Raw genomic sequence first — 17,051 nt, forward strand, 5'->3', positions numbered from 1 at the left:
AGCCTTTTTATTTTTTAATCTTATTTTGAGACAGGGTCTTGCTAAATTGCCCAGGCTGACCTTGAAATTGTAATACTCCTGCCTCAGAATCCTGAGTCACTAGGAATACAAGTATGTACCACCACCACACCCAGCTCCAACAAGTTTTTTTTTCCTTTATTTTTTATTGGCACATAATAATTATATACAATAGTGGGATTCATTGTGATATATTCATAAATGCACTTACTTGGATCATTTTTACCTAGTAACTCTCTTTTTCCTTCTCCCTCATCCTTTTCCTTTCTTTTGCATGTCTCCCTTCTATTTTCATGAGATTCCTTTTTTCCTTTTATCTCTCAAGCTTCCATATATGAGAAAAAAAAAACATGATATTTGTCTTTATGAGTCTGGTTTATCTCCCTTAACATAGTGTTCTCTGATTCTATTTTCCTGCAAATTACATAATTTCACTCTTTATGGCTCAATAGAACTCCATTTTGTATACATACCACAGTTTTTTCTTTAACTATTTTTATGTTGATGGACACCTAAATTGGTTCTATAACTTAGCTATAGTTATTGTGCTGCTATAAACATAGATAAGCATGTATTACTATAAAATTAAAGTCAGTATACTGACTTTAATTCTTTTGAATGAATACCAAGGAGTGGCTTAGCTGAGTCAGATAGTTGTTCCAGTCTTAGTCTTTTGAAGAACCTCCATACTGATTTCCATAGCAATTGTAGTAATTCACAGTCCCAACAAAAGACACAAGTGACACTATATGCACATAAAATCCTGTTGTTTCTGAACTTGAAATTTAGCAATAGGTTTCTCTCAACCTGCCATATGAAGCCCATCCTCAGGAATATGTCCTACACTCACCCTGTGTTTTAGCCAGAATAAGCAGCTTACATGTCATCCATTGGGAGATTTCATGGTTCCATGTCTTTTAATTGCCAGTTTTATAGTATCCGTCCCTCCCCATCAGTACTTGGAAAGGCCCTACCGATCCTTGAAGATGCAGCCTGATTATCATCCCTTAAAGCTTGACCATGCTTCACTGACAGAAATTCCTTTTCTCCATCATTTGGTAAATCGAAATATCTAATACAGGCTCTGGAAAATTATACCCCACCAGATGCCTAATTCTCAAAGACACAATTGCAGAAAATCCCTGTATATGTACAAACTCATGATCACACCATGAAAAGCAAAAGTCTTTGAAATGCAGATGTAAGATGGAGCCAGCTATGTTTCATACTTAACTAGCTTCCTCGTGCCAGGCTAACAAAGCTCAAGGTCAAATCAATGACTTTAAAAAATAATTTTTTTCTATGTCATCATCTTAGGCAACAATTTATAATAATTGAAATTATGGAAGATAAACTCAAGAATGTCAAGAGGTTAGTGTCATTGCTGCAATTCCTGTATTTCTTTACATATGCATCTTACATTTAGGCCATGCTGTTCTTATAGGAATAATTTTTGTTTCTTCACAGACCCCAGTAAAGTTCAAGCATATACTATTAACACAATAAATGTGTGCTGAATAGAGAAGAAATGAAAATAGTTACTGTGGCCATTAGATTGAGAATATAGATCTTAGGAGGATACAATGTTGAAGGTGCAAGAAGTTATTGGACCTGATGTCATCCTGAAATCTACCATCAAATGAGACAGTTAAAGGTAGGAAGTAAAACTTGGGCTGCCTGTACATCCATAAAGGGACCCTGGTTGACTTAATATCCAATGGGCATTTATTTCATAATCTCTTCAGTCAGTATGTGTTTACTGACTATTTGGTATATGCTACACATTATGAATTTTCAGAGAAACTAACAAGAACAAAAAAAAATGTACTTACAGCAATAGAAAAGAGGAGTTTTATTGCTGTAGTTGCTGATTTCTAAAGGCTACACTGCCAAGTTTATTCTTAACCTTTGCTTCATGACTACTTGCTCAAATAAGATAATCTAAGAAATTACTTGTGAGTTGCCTATTCATCCGAATGTAGTAACACTGGACTAATTCCTATTAAAGGACTAAGAATTTATTCCTTAGTTATCTTTAATAAAAAGAGAAACTCTTGCCTGGAAGATGTTAAATTGTCATAGTTTATCTAGAGTAAGAAAATAGTGATGGCCTTAAAGAATCCTTTCTAGTATGTAAGTCTTAAAAGGGAGTTAAGATAATAATGATCGCCATTACTGCAGACATCATCAGAGTTCAGCAGCACATGAAGGCTCTCCCTCCCAGAATCTGCCTTTTAGGACTTGTTAGCATGGAACATACCAATGTCTTCAGGTTCTCAACTCAGCATCACACTGCCTCCCCACCTCTCTCCAAGAGGACTATAAAAGAAGAGGTGACACCTACCAAAAACTGGCATCATCCTCTTATAGGTTTAAATGCTGAAGAGTGCTTCTTCAATATGTAGATCCTTTGCCTCTGTCTTAACATTTTTCCAGAAAGAGCTTACCTGACTTAAATTATTAGGTCGCATGAACCAATCTAACTATAACTTATTTGCAAAGGAGGAGGTGAGAAATCAAGCATGGAGTTACAGAATTGACTTTGGGGATTACATGACAGAGGAGGAGAAAGAAGGATGTTCATAAAGTCCCAACTGAGTTAGTAGCAGCACCATTTGCAATAGATTTCAGCTTTACCTTTTTCTTTGTGTGCATCTACTGGAGTCAGACTTCTATGCATAAAGTAATGCATGTACAGTAGTTAGCCCTACCCAGACTGAAGAGCCCAGGGTTTAATCTCAGTTGTGCACTGATGGAGTATAATTTGGAAATTCAGAGAGATGTATAAAATGCATCTAAATTTAGAATCTGACACAATGGTGGTTGCTAGGAGCTCAAAAGGAAATCATGGAACAAAGGGAGTGGCTTTTGAAGTGCTTGAACTCATTTATAGAAGCAGAAAGACTGTACCTTGTAATGTAGCCTGTGTGTTGCCTTGGACTATCAGAATGAATGACTAAATGGCTGGAGGGGCAGCTCCATGAGAATGTCATAAAAGCTAGAAACCTGAGAGTATCAGAGAGCTGGCTTTCATTACAATGATCTGGGACTCAAGTATGAAAATCACATTAATAATACCTGAATCTTGTGTCTAATCTCTTGCCAATTGGGTCAAAAATTGTCTCCTGGTTTCATGCCATGATAAATATATCGTATTTTACTTGATCTTGTCATTTTTTAAATGCCATATGTGCAACTTCTTTGGTCACTCTACTCCTCCTGCACTAGTATCGCACACACTCACTTCCTGCAACGTGATTTGTTAGCATTAAGCATCTCACAAAGACTCAGAAGAGTGGAGAGTGAAATGAGGAGTTGGGAAGAACAACAACAAAAAAGCTTGCTTTAAGCAGGAATTGTCATGATTGTGTAAACTTATTTCCTTACTTGGCTCTTTCAATGGTACTCCAGCCAATTCCTACAGTCATTTAATTAGGCAGATCCAGCTGGAATTCCAAGAAGAATGAGAGATTCTTGTTGGAACCAGCTGAGTCATCACATGCTGGTTTTGCCTATTGTCATGCATTTCTTGTAGATATGATGCTCGAAAACCATTCAGAAGACAAAGAATTACCATGTAATGATTCAAGTGATAGAATCCAAAGGAATATGCAGCACATGTAGAATAGGAGAGGCAGTATGGGGGCTGGGGTTGTTTTCACTAGAAAACAATCTTCTGTCCCATCAGGAACAACCCAAATCACACTTCAGATTCTCTGTTCATACTTTTCTGAGAATGTCTTTATTCTCAAGCAGATAAACCACCAGAGGATAGCCCTCCCTTCTTTTCTCACAATCTGTTTCAACTTTATTTTAAGACTACATTCATTCCCCAAAGTCAGGAAAGTTTCCTAACACAATAGCCTTTCCAGTTTTCAGCAATCCTGCTGTCCTCACTGGTTCACCTCTTGTCAGCTTCTCTAGGTCATGATCCATGTTTGCCCATCTCAAACCATCAAGGAAGTCCTTAGACTTTCATGCACTATGTGGAGGTGCCTGTGTGATCACACTTAGTGAGAGGTCACAAGTGTCAGAACTCACAGCCAATTCTCAGACACCTCCCTGAGGAACTCATCCCTGAATGAAGGTCTCTCTGGAACATTTTGCTGTGTGGTCTGAAGACTTCCTGCAGGCCCAGAGTGAAGGTGTTGAGAGCCACGGCCAAGTCAGAATAATGCCTGGCATTTGCCAGAGAGAATGGTTGAAAGATGACCCAGCGAACCATTGAGATGATGATTTGAATTAAGCTATATATAATTGCTGTGATGCTGGATTGATTGAATTCTATATTTGACCTTTACTGTCGGGCAATAGGGCGGCGGCTCTTGCTGCCTCCGGCGCAGGCTACTTTGGAGTTCCCGCGCAGTTCTCCCAGGGTGTGTGTGTGTGTGTGTGTGTGTGTGTGTGTGAAGGGAGTGTGTTCCCATGTGGTGTGTGCAGTGCCGGTGAGAGTTGGGGAATAAAGAGTTGCTGTTTGAAACTACAAGGCTTTGTGGAGGCTCGGTTATTTGTGCCCAGCCAGACTGCGGCATGAAGGAAACTTCAGAGTTAAAAGTAAAGTTCCTGAACCATGTAACTAAATCTTCACAATATTAAAAATGGGAAAAGGAGAAGTAGGGAAAGAATAATGAGAGACAGAGTCCTGGGGAGCCCAGGGACCCAGTCAAATGCCCAAGATGACATGCCTGCTTTAGGACAAGGTGGCAGCCAGGAAAAATTGTGAAGCCTCATAAGAGCTGCTGAGTCTCTAAGAAGTACAGAAAGAGCTGAAATATCAAGCCATCTTTGGAGAGCGAAATAACTTCTCTCAGGGCTTCTGTAATAACACTCACACCTGTTTTGTTCAGTTGGTTACTTTCCCCCAGCTCTCCTATCAGTCCTCCTCCCTTTCAGCTTCTTCCACCTGCATTTCAACAGTGGTGCTCCTGGGGTTCCTTACCATGCACCTGTCTCTGTTCACTGCATAATTTCTTTCCAGGTGAATGCATCTGTTTCCATAGTTACACCCGCTGTTGTCTACTGACTACACCTTGAATTAAAACCTCCCTTCTGAGAACCTCCAAATGCCTTCTCTACAGATACACTTGTGTCCACAAATGTGTCTAAATATAGAAGGCTGATCTACCATCACACTCAGAATTGTTCTTATTCTCTTGTTTGCTTGAGAACTTCTCTCTTACCATTTAGTCCATACTCTCACATGGGATCACTCACCAGATCTACATATTCTGCTTTATTTGTTTGTTAACATTTTATTTATTGAAACCTACTATGGTATGGGAGGGCTATCTGTGGTTTATCTGCTTGTACCAGAAACTGAGCTAGGTTCACTAGATACAAAGTTACATAAGAGAATTCTCATGCACCTTACAGTCCAGTTGGGGAGACATACAATGAACAAAAAAGCAAATAAAACCATTAGTGCTTCTGCTAAGAGCTATGAATACTACAAAAAGGTTGTTGTGATGGAGAATAATGGTAGGGTATATATTTCACAGTGTTTAAAGACAGTTTCCAAGGATGTGGTCTTCAAGTCAAGCATTAATGTTTATGAGGGAACCAACCTACTGGAAAAAGAATATTCTGGGCTAAAGATCAAAAAGGTTCAACCCTCCAGAGGTGGCAAGTTCATTCCATGGTGCATCAGAAGGTCAATGAATGTCAAGAGTGACATGTCATGTGTTTCTTAGCTAGCATTTGCTGAGTACTTTCAATGACCCAATCATTATACATGAAGTTTGATTTATCACATTTTTCACTCATATTTTCCCCATGATTTTTATCTCTGTTTTGAGAATTAGAAAGCCAAGTTACAAGGAGGTCAAGTGATTTGTACCAAATTACACAGGTAGTACCTAAGTGGTAAACTGAGATTTCAATCCAGATAGGTTGAGTCTAATTGCATTGTGTTATATTGCCACCTATTGTCATTTAGATCAGAAGCAGGTTTTTCAGGGACTTTAAGGACATGATAAGGAGTTTGGATATTATTTTTATCAGAATTGAAAAATCACTGGTAGTTCTTAAGAAGGGAGATGATGCTTACTCTCTGAGATTCTCTGAGGTTAGTCTCCATTGGCAAATTCAACCGACTCCTCTGGTATATTTTATCAATCTCCACTTTTTGCACTGGTCAACCCATTCTCTGAGTCACCATCAGATTTTATTTTATTTTTTTTTTAATTTTTTATTGTTGGCTGTTCAAAACATTACATAGTTCTTGATATATCATATTTCACACTTTGATTCAAGTGGGTTATGAGCTCCCATTTTTACCCCATATACAGATTGCAGAATCACATCAGTTACACATCCATTGATTTACATATTGCCATACTAGTGTCTGTTGTGTTCTGCTGCCTTTCCTATCCTCTACTATCCCCCTCCCCTCCCCTCCCCTCCCCTCTTCTCTCTCTGCCCCCTCTACTGACATTCATTTGTCCCCCTTGTATTATTTTTCCCTTTCGCCTCACTTCCTCTTGTATGTACTTTTGTATAACTCTGAGGGTCTCCTTCCATTTCCATGCAATTTCCCTTCTCTCTCCCTTTCCCTCCCACCTCTCATCCCTGTTTAATGTTAATCTTCTTCTCATGCTCTTCGACCCTACTCTGTTCTTAGTTACTCTCCTTATATCAAAGAAGACATTTGGCATTTGTTTTTTAGGGATTGGCTAGCTTCACTTAGCATAATCTGCTCTAATGCCATCCATTTCCCTGTAAATTCTATGATTTTGTCATTTTTTAATGCAGAGTAATACTCCATTGTGTATAAATGCCACTTTTTTTTTTATCCATTCATCTATTGAAGGGCATCTAGGTTGGTTCCACAGTCTTGCTATTGTGAATTGTGCTGCTATGAACATCGATGTAGCAGTATCCCTGTAGCATGCTCTTTTTAGGTCTTTAGGGAATAGACCGAGAAGGGGAATAGCTGGGTCAAATGGTGGCTCCATTCCCAGCTTTCCAAGAAATCTCCATACTACTTTCCAAATTGGCTGCACTAATCTGCAGTCCCACCAGCAATGTACAAGTGTACCCTTTTCCCCACATCCTCGCCAGCACTTGTTGTTGTTTGACTTCATAATGGCTGCCAATCTAACTGGAGTGAGATGGTATCTTAGGGTGGTTTTGATTTGCATTTCTCTGACAGCTAGAGATGGTGAGCATTTTTTCATGTACTTGTTGATTGATTGTATGTCCTCCTCTGAGAAGTGTCTGTTCAGGTCCTTGGCCCATTTGTTGATTGGGTTGTTTGTTCTCTTATTGTCTCATTTTTTGAGTTCTTTGTATACTCTGAATATTAGGGCTCTATCTGAAGTGTGAGGAGTAAAGATTTGTTCCCAGGATGTAGGCTCCCTATTTACCTCTCTTATTGTTTCTTTTGCTGAGAAAAAACTTTTTAGTTTGAGTAAGTCCCATTTGTTGATTCTAGTTATTAACTTTTGTGCTATGGGTGTCCTATTGAGGAATTTGGAGCCCGACCCAACAGTATGTAGATCGTAGCCAACTTTTTCCTCTATCAGACGGCGTGTCTCTGATTTGATATCAAGCTCCTTGATCCATTTTGAATTCACTTTTGTGCATGGCGAGAGAAAGGGATTCAGTTTCATTTTGTTGCATATGGATTTCCAGTTTTCCCAGCACCATTTGTTGAAGATGCTATCCTTCCTCCATTGCATGCTTTTAGCCCCTTTATCAAATATAAGGTAGTTGTAGTTTTGTGGATCGGTTTCTGTGTCCTCTATTCTGTACCATTGGTCCACCCGCCTGTTTTGGTACCAGTACCATGCTGTTTTTGTTACTATTGCTCTGTAGTATAGTTTGAAGTCTGGTATCGCTATACCGCCTGATTCACACTTCCTGCTTAGCATTGTTTTTGCTATTCTAGGTCGTTTATTTTTCCATATGAATTTCATGATTGCTTTCTCTATTTCTACAAGAAATGCCGTTGGGATTTTGATTGGCATTGCATTAAACCGATAGAGAACTTTTGGTAATATCGCCATTTTGATGATGTTAGTTCTGCCTATCCATGAACAGGGTATATTTTTCCATCTTCTAAGATCTTCTTCTATTTCTCTCTTTAGGGTTCTGTAGTTTTCATTGTATAAGTCTTTCACCTCTTTTGTTAGGTTGATTCCCAAGTATTTTATTTTTTTTTTGAGGATATTTTGAATGGAGTGGTTGTCCTCATTTACATTTCAGAGGATTTATGCTGATATACAGGAATGGCTTTGATTTATGCGTGTTGATTTTATATCCTGCCACTTTGCTGAATTCATTTATTAGCTCTAATAGTTTCTTTGTAGACCCTTTTGGGTCTGCTAGGTATAGAATCATGTCATCTGCAAATAGTGATAATTTAAGTTCTTCTTTTCCTATTTTGATGCCTTTAATTTCTTTCGTCTGTCTAATTGCTCTGGCCAGTGTTTCGAGAACTATGTTGAACAGAAGTGGTGAAAGAGGGCATCCCTGTCTTGTTCCAGATTTTAGAGGGAATGCCTTCAATTTTTCTCCATTCAGAATGATGCTAGCCTGAGGCTTAGCATAGATTGCTTTTACAATATTGAGGTATGTTCCTGTTATCCCTAGTTTTTCTAGAGTTTTGAACATAAAGGGATGCTGTACTTTGTCAAATGCTTTTTCCGCATCTATCGAGATGATCATATGATTCTTATTTTTAAGTCTATTGATGTGGTGAAAAACATTTATTGATTTCCGTATATTGAACCAGCCTTGCATCCCAGGGATGAATCCTACTTGATCATGGTGCACAATTTTTTTGATAAGTTTTTGTATCCGAGTGGCCAGAATTTTATTGAGGATTTTTGCATCTAGGTTCATTAGAGATATTGGTCTGTAGTTTTCTTTCTTTGAAGTGTCTTTGTCTGGTTTAGGTATCAGGGTGATGTTGGCCTCATAGAATGAATTTGGAAGTTCTCCCTCTTTTTCTATTTCCTGAAGTAGCTTGAAAAGTATTGGTATTAGTTCCTCTTTAAAGGTTTTGTAAAACTCTGCTGTATACCCATCCGGTCCTGGGCTTTTCTTAGTTGGTAGTCTTTTGATGGTTTCTTCTATTTCCTCAATTGATATTGGTCTGTTTAGGTTGTCTATATCCTCCTGACTCAATCTGGGCAGATCATATGACTTAAGAAATTTATCGATGCCTTCACTATCTTCTAATTTATTGGAGTATAAGGATTCAAAATAATTTTTGATTATCTTCTGTATATCTGAAGTGTCTGTTGTGATATTGCCTTTTTCATCCTGTATGCTAGTAATTTGAGTTCTCTCTCTTCTTCTCTTCGCTAGCATTGCTAAGGGTCTGTCGATTTTGTTTATTTTTTCAAAGAACCAACTTTTAGTTTTGTCAATTTTTTCAATTGTTACTTTTGTTTCGATTTCATTAATTTCAGCTCTGATTTTAATTATTTCTTGCCTTCTACTTCTTTTGCTGTTGTTTTGCTCTTCTTTTTCTAGGATTTTGAGATGAAGTATGAGATCATTTATTTGTTGGTTTTTTTCTTTTTTTAAGGAATGAACTCCAAGCAATGAATTTTCCTCTTAGAACTGCTTTCAATGTGTCCCATAGATTCCGATATGTTGTGTCTGTATTTTCATTAATCTCTAAGAATTTTTTAATTTCCTCCTTGATGTCTTCTATAACCCATTGATCATTCAGTAACCTATTGTTCATTCTCCAAGTGATATATTCTTTTTCCTTCCTTCTTTTATCGTTGATTTTCAGTTCCATTCCATTATGATCAGATAGGATGCATGGTATTATCTCTACTCCTTTGTATTGTCTAAGAGTTTCCCTGTGACATAATATATGATCTATTTTTGAGAAGGATCCATGTGCTGCTGAGAAAAAAGTGTAACTGCTTGATGTTGGGTGGTGTATTCTATATATGTCAATTAAGTCTAGGTTATTAATTGTGTTATTGAGTTCTATAGTTTCCTTATTCAACTTTTGTTTGGAAGATCTGTCCAGTGGCGAGAGAGGTGTGTTGAAGTCTCCCATGATTATTGTATTCACCATCAGATTTTAAGACTTATTAAATCCAAACCCAGTCAAGTCACAGCCCTGCTTAAAATTCTTCAATAGCTATCCATAACCTTCAGGGAAAACATACAGCACTTCATGATCTATTCTCTGCCTCTCTCCCCAGTTTTGCTCAAGTCACACTGGGAGTTTCATCCTGTGCTCCAACCACACCGAATTTCTCTGAGTTGCAGTATGTACTCTTCCCTCCCCCCACAGTACAGGAAAGCATTACAGTGGTTTTGCTAAGATGCACTGTATTTCTTGCTATTTCTACTGCCATGTGTGCTTTTCTCTCTGGCAAGCACACAGTTTCCTATCCTGAGATCACTTCTTGGTCACACACACACACACACTCTGCTTTATTTAGCTAATTTCACCTGCTGCCACTTCAGAAACCTCAGTTCTTCAGCCACCCTGACCCTGGTGGAGGTGAGAAGCCGTCCTCTCACAGTCTCCTCTATCACTTATGCCTAGCTCTTATAACACTCATTTTAGTTGTTGTTTACTTGTCTTTCTCATCCAATAAATTATGTCCCTTTTGAGTTTAGGGAATTGTTTTTTTTTTCTTATTCATATAAGCCAATACCCGGAACACAACATAGACTTTAATAAAAATTTGTTGGATGAATGATAAAGAGGATGAATAAATGAGCTGCAATAATTCACAGTATGGGTCAAAAAATCATCAATGGTGATAAGGTGCTGCATGATTTATTTTTTTCAGAGACCATATACTACTTCAAATGATGACATTTACAAACTCATTCTACCATGAACAACTCTCTGAGCAAAAACAGTCAATAAATACATTTAAACATCTCTGTTAAAGCAAATATGATGATGCTTGGGACATACAATCTATAATTTTGGAATTTGAGGAGAAAAAATTATGACAAAAAATAGGATACTAATGTACTTAGAGCATTTTACAGTACATGCAGCTTCATAATGCAAAAATTTTGTGTGTTTATGGTGATCCTGTGACTTGGGCATATGTATCATTGGCAACCCTCACTTTAGAGATGAGGTGATGGAGGTCTGAGGGGTTGAATTCTGCCAGAAGCTCGGCAGCCAATAAATAAGTGGCAAAACTCAACTTGAACCCAGGTATTCCAAATCTAAATAGTGCAATGTATTTATTGTTAAATGATATTAGAAAATATTTTGATATCTTCTAAAAATATTTAGTTGGACAAAAGAGCTCTAAACATGGACTATGACTTAGGAGAAATATAGCCTATAGTAAGGCATTAATTTTTATTTTCAAGTTTGCTACAGGCTCCAAGTTCAGGCTTCTGATACCACTTGAATTGTTAATATTATGAGTCTTGCTACAAAGGCTTAAAATCTTGGAATTTTCTGAGTATGAAGCAAGTTTTGTTTTTGATTTGAGAATATTCATGTATTCCAGCCATTTTGTCAGTCATTCCATGGCCCAGAAAACACAAATACTATTACCTATATCCTCTCAGCATAAAATGAATTTTAAATAATTCATTTCTAGACCAGAGCTAAGAATTTTATATGTATTTGTGATGTTGTTTTTTGCTATGATTGCGAAAAATTATAGTACTCTGGTTTGTGATTAACTTTTAACTTCATGTTTTAGAGAGACTTCAGAAGAGAACAACCACAGCTGTTTGTCAGGTTTATAGAAAAACATCCCTGTAAGCAGGACATGTTTAGTTATTTGATTTAGAGGAGAAATGTAAATGGAAAATTATCCAAGGAGGCAGAGTAATTAAATGACTTTCAATGATTTAAGTCCCATTCATTATAGAGATATACATTTTGTCTAAGCATTTTTAAAATTTTTCCAATAAAATTAATATGCCCAATTTCTATCAGCTTGAGGAAGGCATATGGGAAACAATAAAAATGATAAAGGAAGGTCTTTGGCTAAGAGTCCCCTCCAACAAATATCACATAACAAGACTAGAAATGTAGACATTGCCGTTCATGCTGGGGTGCAATGAGTCAAGAGGTCTCTGGCTCTGAGACTAGATCCATCACACACCACTTGAGCAAAGGCACAGAACCACCCATTACTATCAACAATTTCTTTGAAAGATCCATTGGACAGAAGCATTTGTCAAACAAATATCACCCAACAATTACTACTTTGCAAATAAATGCAAGTTTCCTGTCTTCAAGGAACTGACAATTTAGTTTTGAGACACACAAACTATCAAAACACATTTGCTAAGTGCTCCAGTTGATGCTGGCATAAATTGATATGCTGTAATTTGACTACATATTTGTACTTTTTGACATTTTTTTCTATTAATGTTTTGGTCTTATTAGAAGTTAAGAATTGGAATTGTATGTTTGTTATCTTTTTATTATGAAAAATTTAAATATATAGAGAGAACATTATAAGAAACCCCACACTTCCACCAATCAACTTAAATATGGCCTATCTTACATCATCCATATTTCCCTACACATACTTTTATAAAAATTATTCTCCTTACTCCCTCTGAGTTATTTTATAGCAAACCCAAGGAATTATAGTACCATATTTATAAATATTTCAGTACATATCTCTACAACACAAAAGGCTACTTTTAACATAAGCACAATATTATCATCACCAAAGTTGAGATTTATTTACTCTTGTTTTTCTAACCTCTTTAGATGGGCACGTCTGACTATTTTTCCTCATATTTAATTTAAGACTGAAATTTTCCCCAAAAGAATAGTTTTAGAGGCATCCTGTAATTTGGGATGTGTCATATTTTCACTATACTTAGTAAAAAATATAACTTCCAATTTAATATAATCTGTTCTTTGATTCATAATTTATTTAGAAGTATGTGCTTAATATCTTAACATATGGGGACTATTTTTTTTTAGTTTTGATTATGTTTTTAATATGTTTCTAATTCCACTGCAGTCAGAGAACACACTCTGTATAATTTCAGCCCCCTACAATTTCTACAAACTTGTATTTCAGTGCTTTGAAATTTGTAAAAATGTGCCTTATTGCCAGCATTTAAACAAGATGGTTAAATCAATATGAGTAAATGTTCTGAAAGCACTTGGAAAAAAAATGTTTGTTCTGCAGTTACGTGCAGGGCTTTATTGATATCAATTAGATCAATAGTGTTAATCATGTCATTCCAATCTTCTATATCCTGATTTTTTTTTTCTTCTTATTTTATCAATTTCTTCCAGGGTGGTGAATGCTGTAAAATGCCATCGAAATCCCACTTCTGAAATGAAGGACTTAGTACCATAGCTGCAGAAAGGGCCATAGGCTCTGAGCTGTCAGCTGCCTTCAGAGACCTTCCAGAGTTCCCCACAGCCCATAACGGATGTTCATAGGGATGTTAAGGCCTGTCTTAACATCCCTAAGTGGGTAAAGTTTCAAAGGATCATCTCATTTTCAGAGGCCTCTTATCAATAGACTAAGACTTCTGTAGAGAATGCATTAGATCTCAAATTTCCCTTCTGACAAATTTTGCTTCTTTCCCCTTTTTCTATAGATGCTGATGTACCCCCCACCCCAAACCCTGCTACACGGTCACCTCCAGCTCAGTGTTGGCTTATAGAAAACCAAAGTGTGACAGTTGGTGCCATGAGTTATCCAAGAAAGTAGCCATGGAGATAAGACCTTGGAACTGGATCATCTGTCACCCAGCTAACAAGGAGACTGCTCTCCCTGCTGCAGAAGGCAGGGCTGGGCCAGACAGCCTCTAACAAGTTACACTTCAGTCCTTACACTCTGACAGCTGTTGAACTACAATGGTATCCTGGTAGAAGGAAAGGTTCCTGTGGATGAAAGAGACCTCAACTTAGAGAAATAAGAAAGAGATTTTAACTGCAAAGACAATGAAATTAGGAGGTTAGGAGGTTACTCTTCAGCTCAATTGAAATTTTTTTTTGGGGGGGGAATGTTGTTGTTTTTGTTATAAATATATTTTTAAGCTGATAATAATTAACCAGCAATTAAAAGCTAAAGTGTGAAAGAAAAGGGGATCCATTGTTTGCATACAGAAAGCTCTACTATAGTTTGGATGGCAGGGGAAGCTAAGGATCAGACCCAGGACTTAATTGTATAAAAAGCCAACATCCAAAGAAGATTAAATTCACAGCCAAATAAGACATTAATATCAAGGTTGGGACCAGATTCAGGAAGAATGGAAACCACAAATTCTTGGATCTTGGTATTTCCCTGACCCCTCTGAGCCATCAGAAGTAGACTAGTAAAGGTTTGGGCAATCCCCTGAGTGAAGAAAATTCAATGAAGTCTCCACTAATGATCTGCCTCCACATCCCCTTAGGACAGTATTTAAGGTTAAGTCACAACTTGGCTGCAGACTTCTGGGCCTGATAAAAGAAGAAAAGATCTTCACACTCCAACAGCTCTCAAAGGCCTAGCTGGCATGTTTTGATGGGATCTGAGGGATTAAATGTGGGATGATAATCTGAGGATTCTTGATTCAGGGAGTTGACCACTAGCTGGGGTAAGAAAGAAATTCTCCATTTGGAAGAACTCTCATGGCATACAGAATTTAACGCCTTGTCAAGGATCCCACTAGTTGTTCCAAATAGGCTACCAAGATGGCTCTGAGAAACATGGCAAAAACAGTCATTCACATTGAGTAGAAATTCCAGCATGGCCATAGCAGATGAAGGAAGGACTCAAAGGCTTGAGAAGTTGTGCTGGAGTGAATATGCAACATGAAGCAGAAAGCCACCAAATGACCATTATGCGAACAGCCCAAAGAACACAGTTTGCATAGGCAAAAATGAATGCACTCGTGAGAGGGCCATTAGCTTCACTAAGAAATTCAGAAGAGGAAGCTTTCCTTTGCATAAAGGGACTCGGACTGAAAGATGCTATTGTAGGACTGATAGCAATTGGCATCATAAATAGAGGATTAATTATCCAAAGCTAGATGGACAAAATTATCATAATTAATGACAAGGTCAAAGGACTCTCCCTCTCTTCTTTTTCTGGGGCTTCAATTACATGTAAGTTAGTCTCTCAAAGGTGTATCATCTCTCCCTCTCTTTAAAATTTCCATTCTTTTAAAATGTTACTTACCTCTGTATATTTCTTCTGACCTATATTCCAGTTTACTGATACCTCATCAGCATTGACTGACATGCTGTTAAAACCATCTTCAGAGGACTTAAGTTTGCTACTTTATTTTTTATTCACTTATATTTTCCCTTTTTCCATGAAAGTTCTCAATGTTCTTTTTTTTATATCTTTAAATATTCTGCATATTTTCAGTCTTCCATCAGATAACACGATTATCCATTGCTCTGTGAATACATTTTTCTTTTCATTTCTCTTATTCTCTCATTGCCTTGCTGAATTTTTACTAGATAATATATGTTATTTGTAATTTTTTTTAATAATATGAGGCCTAGGATGGTATCATGTTCCTCCTGAGAGGATACACACCTACTTCTGGCAGAGGCTGGGATAATAGCAACCCTGGATTAGCTGTACATGATTACAAGGAATAAGAAAATGTTTTAAACTTCACTTCAGTCCTCTAGAAGATCAGATCGTTCGCTATGCATATTTAACATCCTGGGTGTATTTCCTAAAGCATGAAGAATTTACCAGAACTCACCTTGTTAGCAAGCACAGAGCTGCAACTTTTGCTCCCCTAGTAATATGACACTATCCTAAGCTTTTCACCCCTTCTAACCTCACTGACCACCTTTTCAAGAAACAGCTGCTGAGTTTCCTTGCTTTAGATTTGGTTCTGGAAATATTCACTGCTTTGTTAGTTGACTTCAATCAACTCTGTTCGTGTGTGCAAGTGTGTGTAGGTGAGGGTATGCATGAGTGTGTGTATATAGGTCTCTTAATTTTCATTGGTGGGAGAGTAGTTGCTTCTGTGATTTGGAAATGGCTTGAGTGTGTGCCACAAGGGTTCAGATCAAGCTGAGAGCTTTATCTTCTACTAAGGTGCAGAAATATTAGAGTTTTAAGAGGTGGAGCTGGGTGAAACGTGGTTAGAGCATAAGGGTTATCTCAGAAGGGATTAATGCAGTTCCCCTGAAACTGGATTAATTCCCAGAAGAATGCACTGTTACAAGCAAGATTGGTCCTTCCCCTGAAACTGCTTCTGCTGCCACCATGAGGCCCCTACCAGAGCCAAGTGGATGCCACAGCCATTCTCTTGAATCTCCCGAACTGTGAGCCAATAAATCTGTTTTCTTATAAACTACCAGCCTCAGGTATTTTGTTATAGCAATGCAAAGTAGACTAAGACATCTAAGTTACCATATTTGGCATTCTAGGCATATTCTCTTTATTATTATTCCCCAATTTTTTGTCTGGGTATATTATTAAAGATGAACATTAAACCCAATTTGGAAAGTTCCTAAAAATATTCATTGTGATTTTTATTGAAATTTAATTTGAAAATTATTTTAGTATAAAAGATATCTTAACTTTTTGTTTTTATTTTCAATGTATGATAAATTTTCCCAAGTACCTATACGGTCTTTTATTCTTCAATATAGATTTGCTGTTATCTTCATGATGATATGCATATTTCTGATTAAGCTTGTTTTAGCACATATAATTTTTTTCATTATTATTTTTGAATGAAATATATTTCTCTTATTTGCTCTGGGGATCATTGATAATGCTAAGATATATGAATTATGCACATTTATTTTGTGGTTTTAGGATTATATCTAAAAAAAAAAAAAACAGGCAAAAGTGTGACATTAAGAAGTCATTGAATATGCCAAACAGTAGAATGGACACAGCAAAACAAAAGAACAGATGACTGAAGGCAAAGTCAAAATAGACTATCCAAATTATAACCTGGAGGAAAAATATAGAAAAAAGCAAAGAAAAAGAAAGAATAGTATGAGATAGGTGTGAATCACTCTGAAACTTCCTAATATATGTGTAATTCCCATATGGAGAGAAAAGGGAGACTGGAGAAGAAACTGAAAAATCGCTTGAACAGATTGTTTTTAAAAATCATCCAAAGCATCTATC

The sequence above is a fragment of the Marmota monax genome, unplaced genomic scaffold, assembly GCF_021218885.2.
Source record: "Marmota monax isolate L192 unplaced genomic scaffold, Marmota_monax_Labrador192_F-V1.1 WCK01_AAM20220418_F8-fsc00001, whole genome shotgun sequence".
Taxonomy (NCBI): domain Eukaryota; kingdom Metazoa; phylum Chordata; class Mammalia; order Rodentia; family Sciuridae; genus Marmota; species Marmota monax.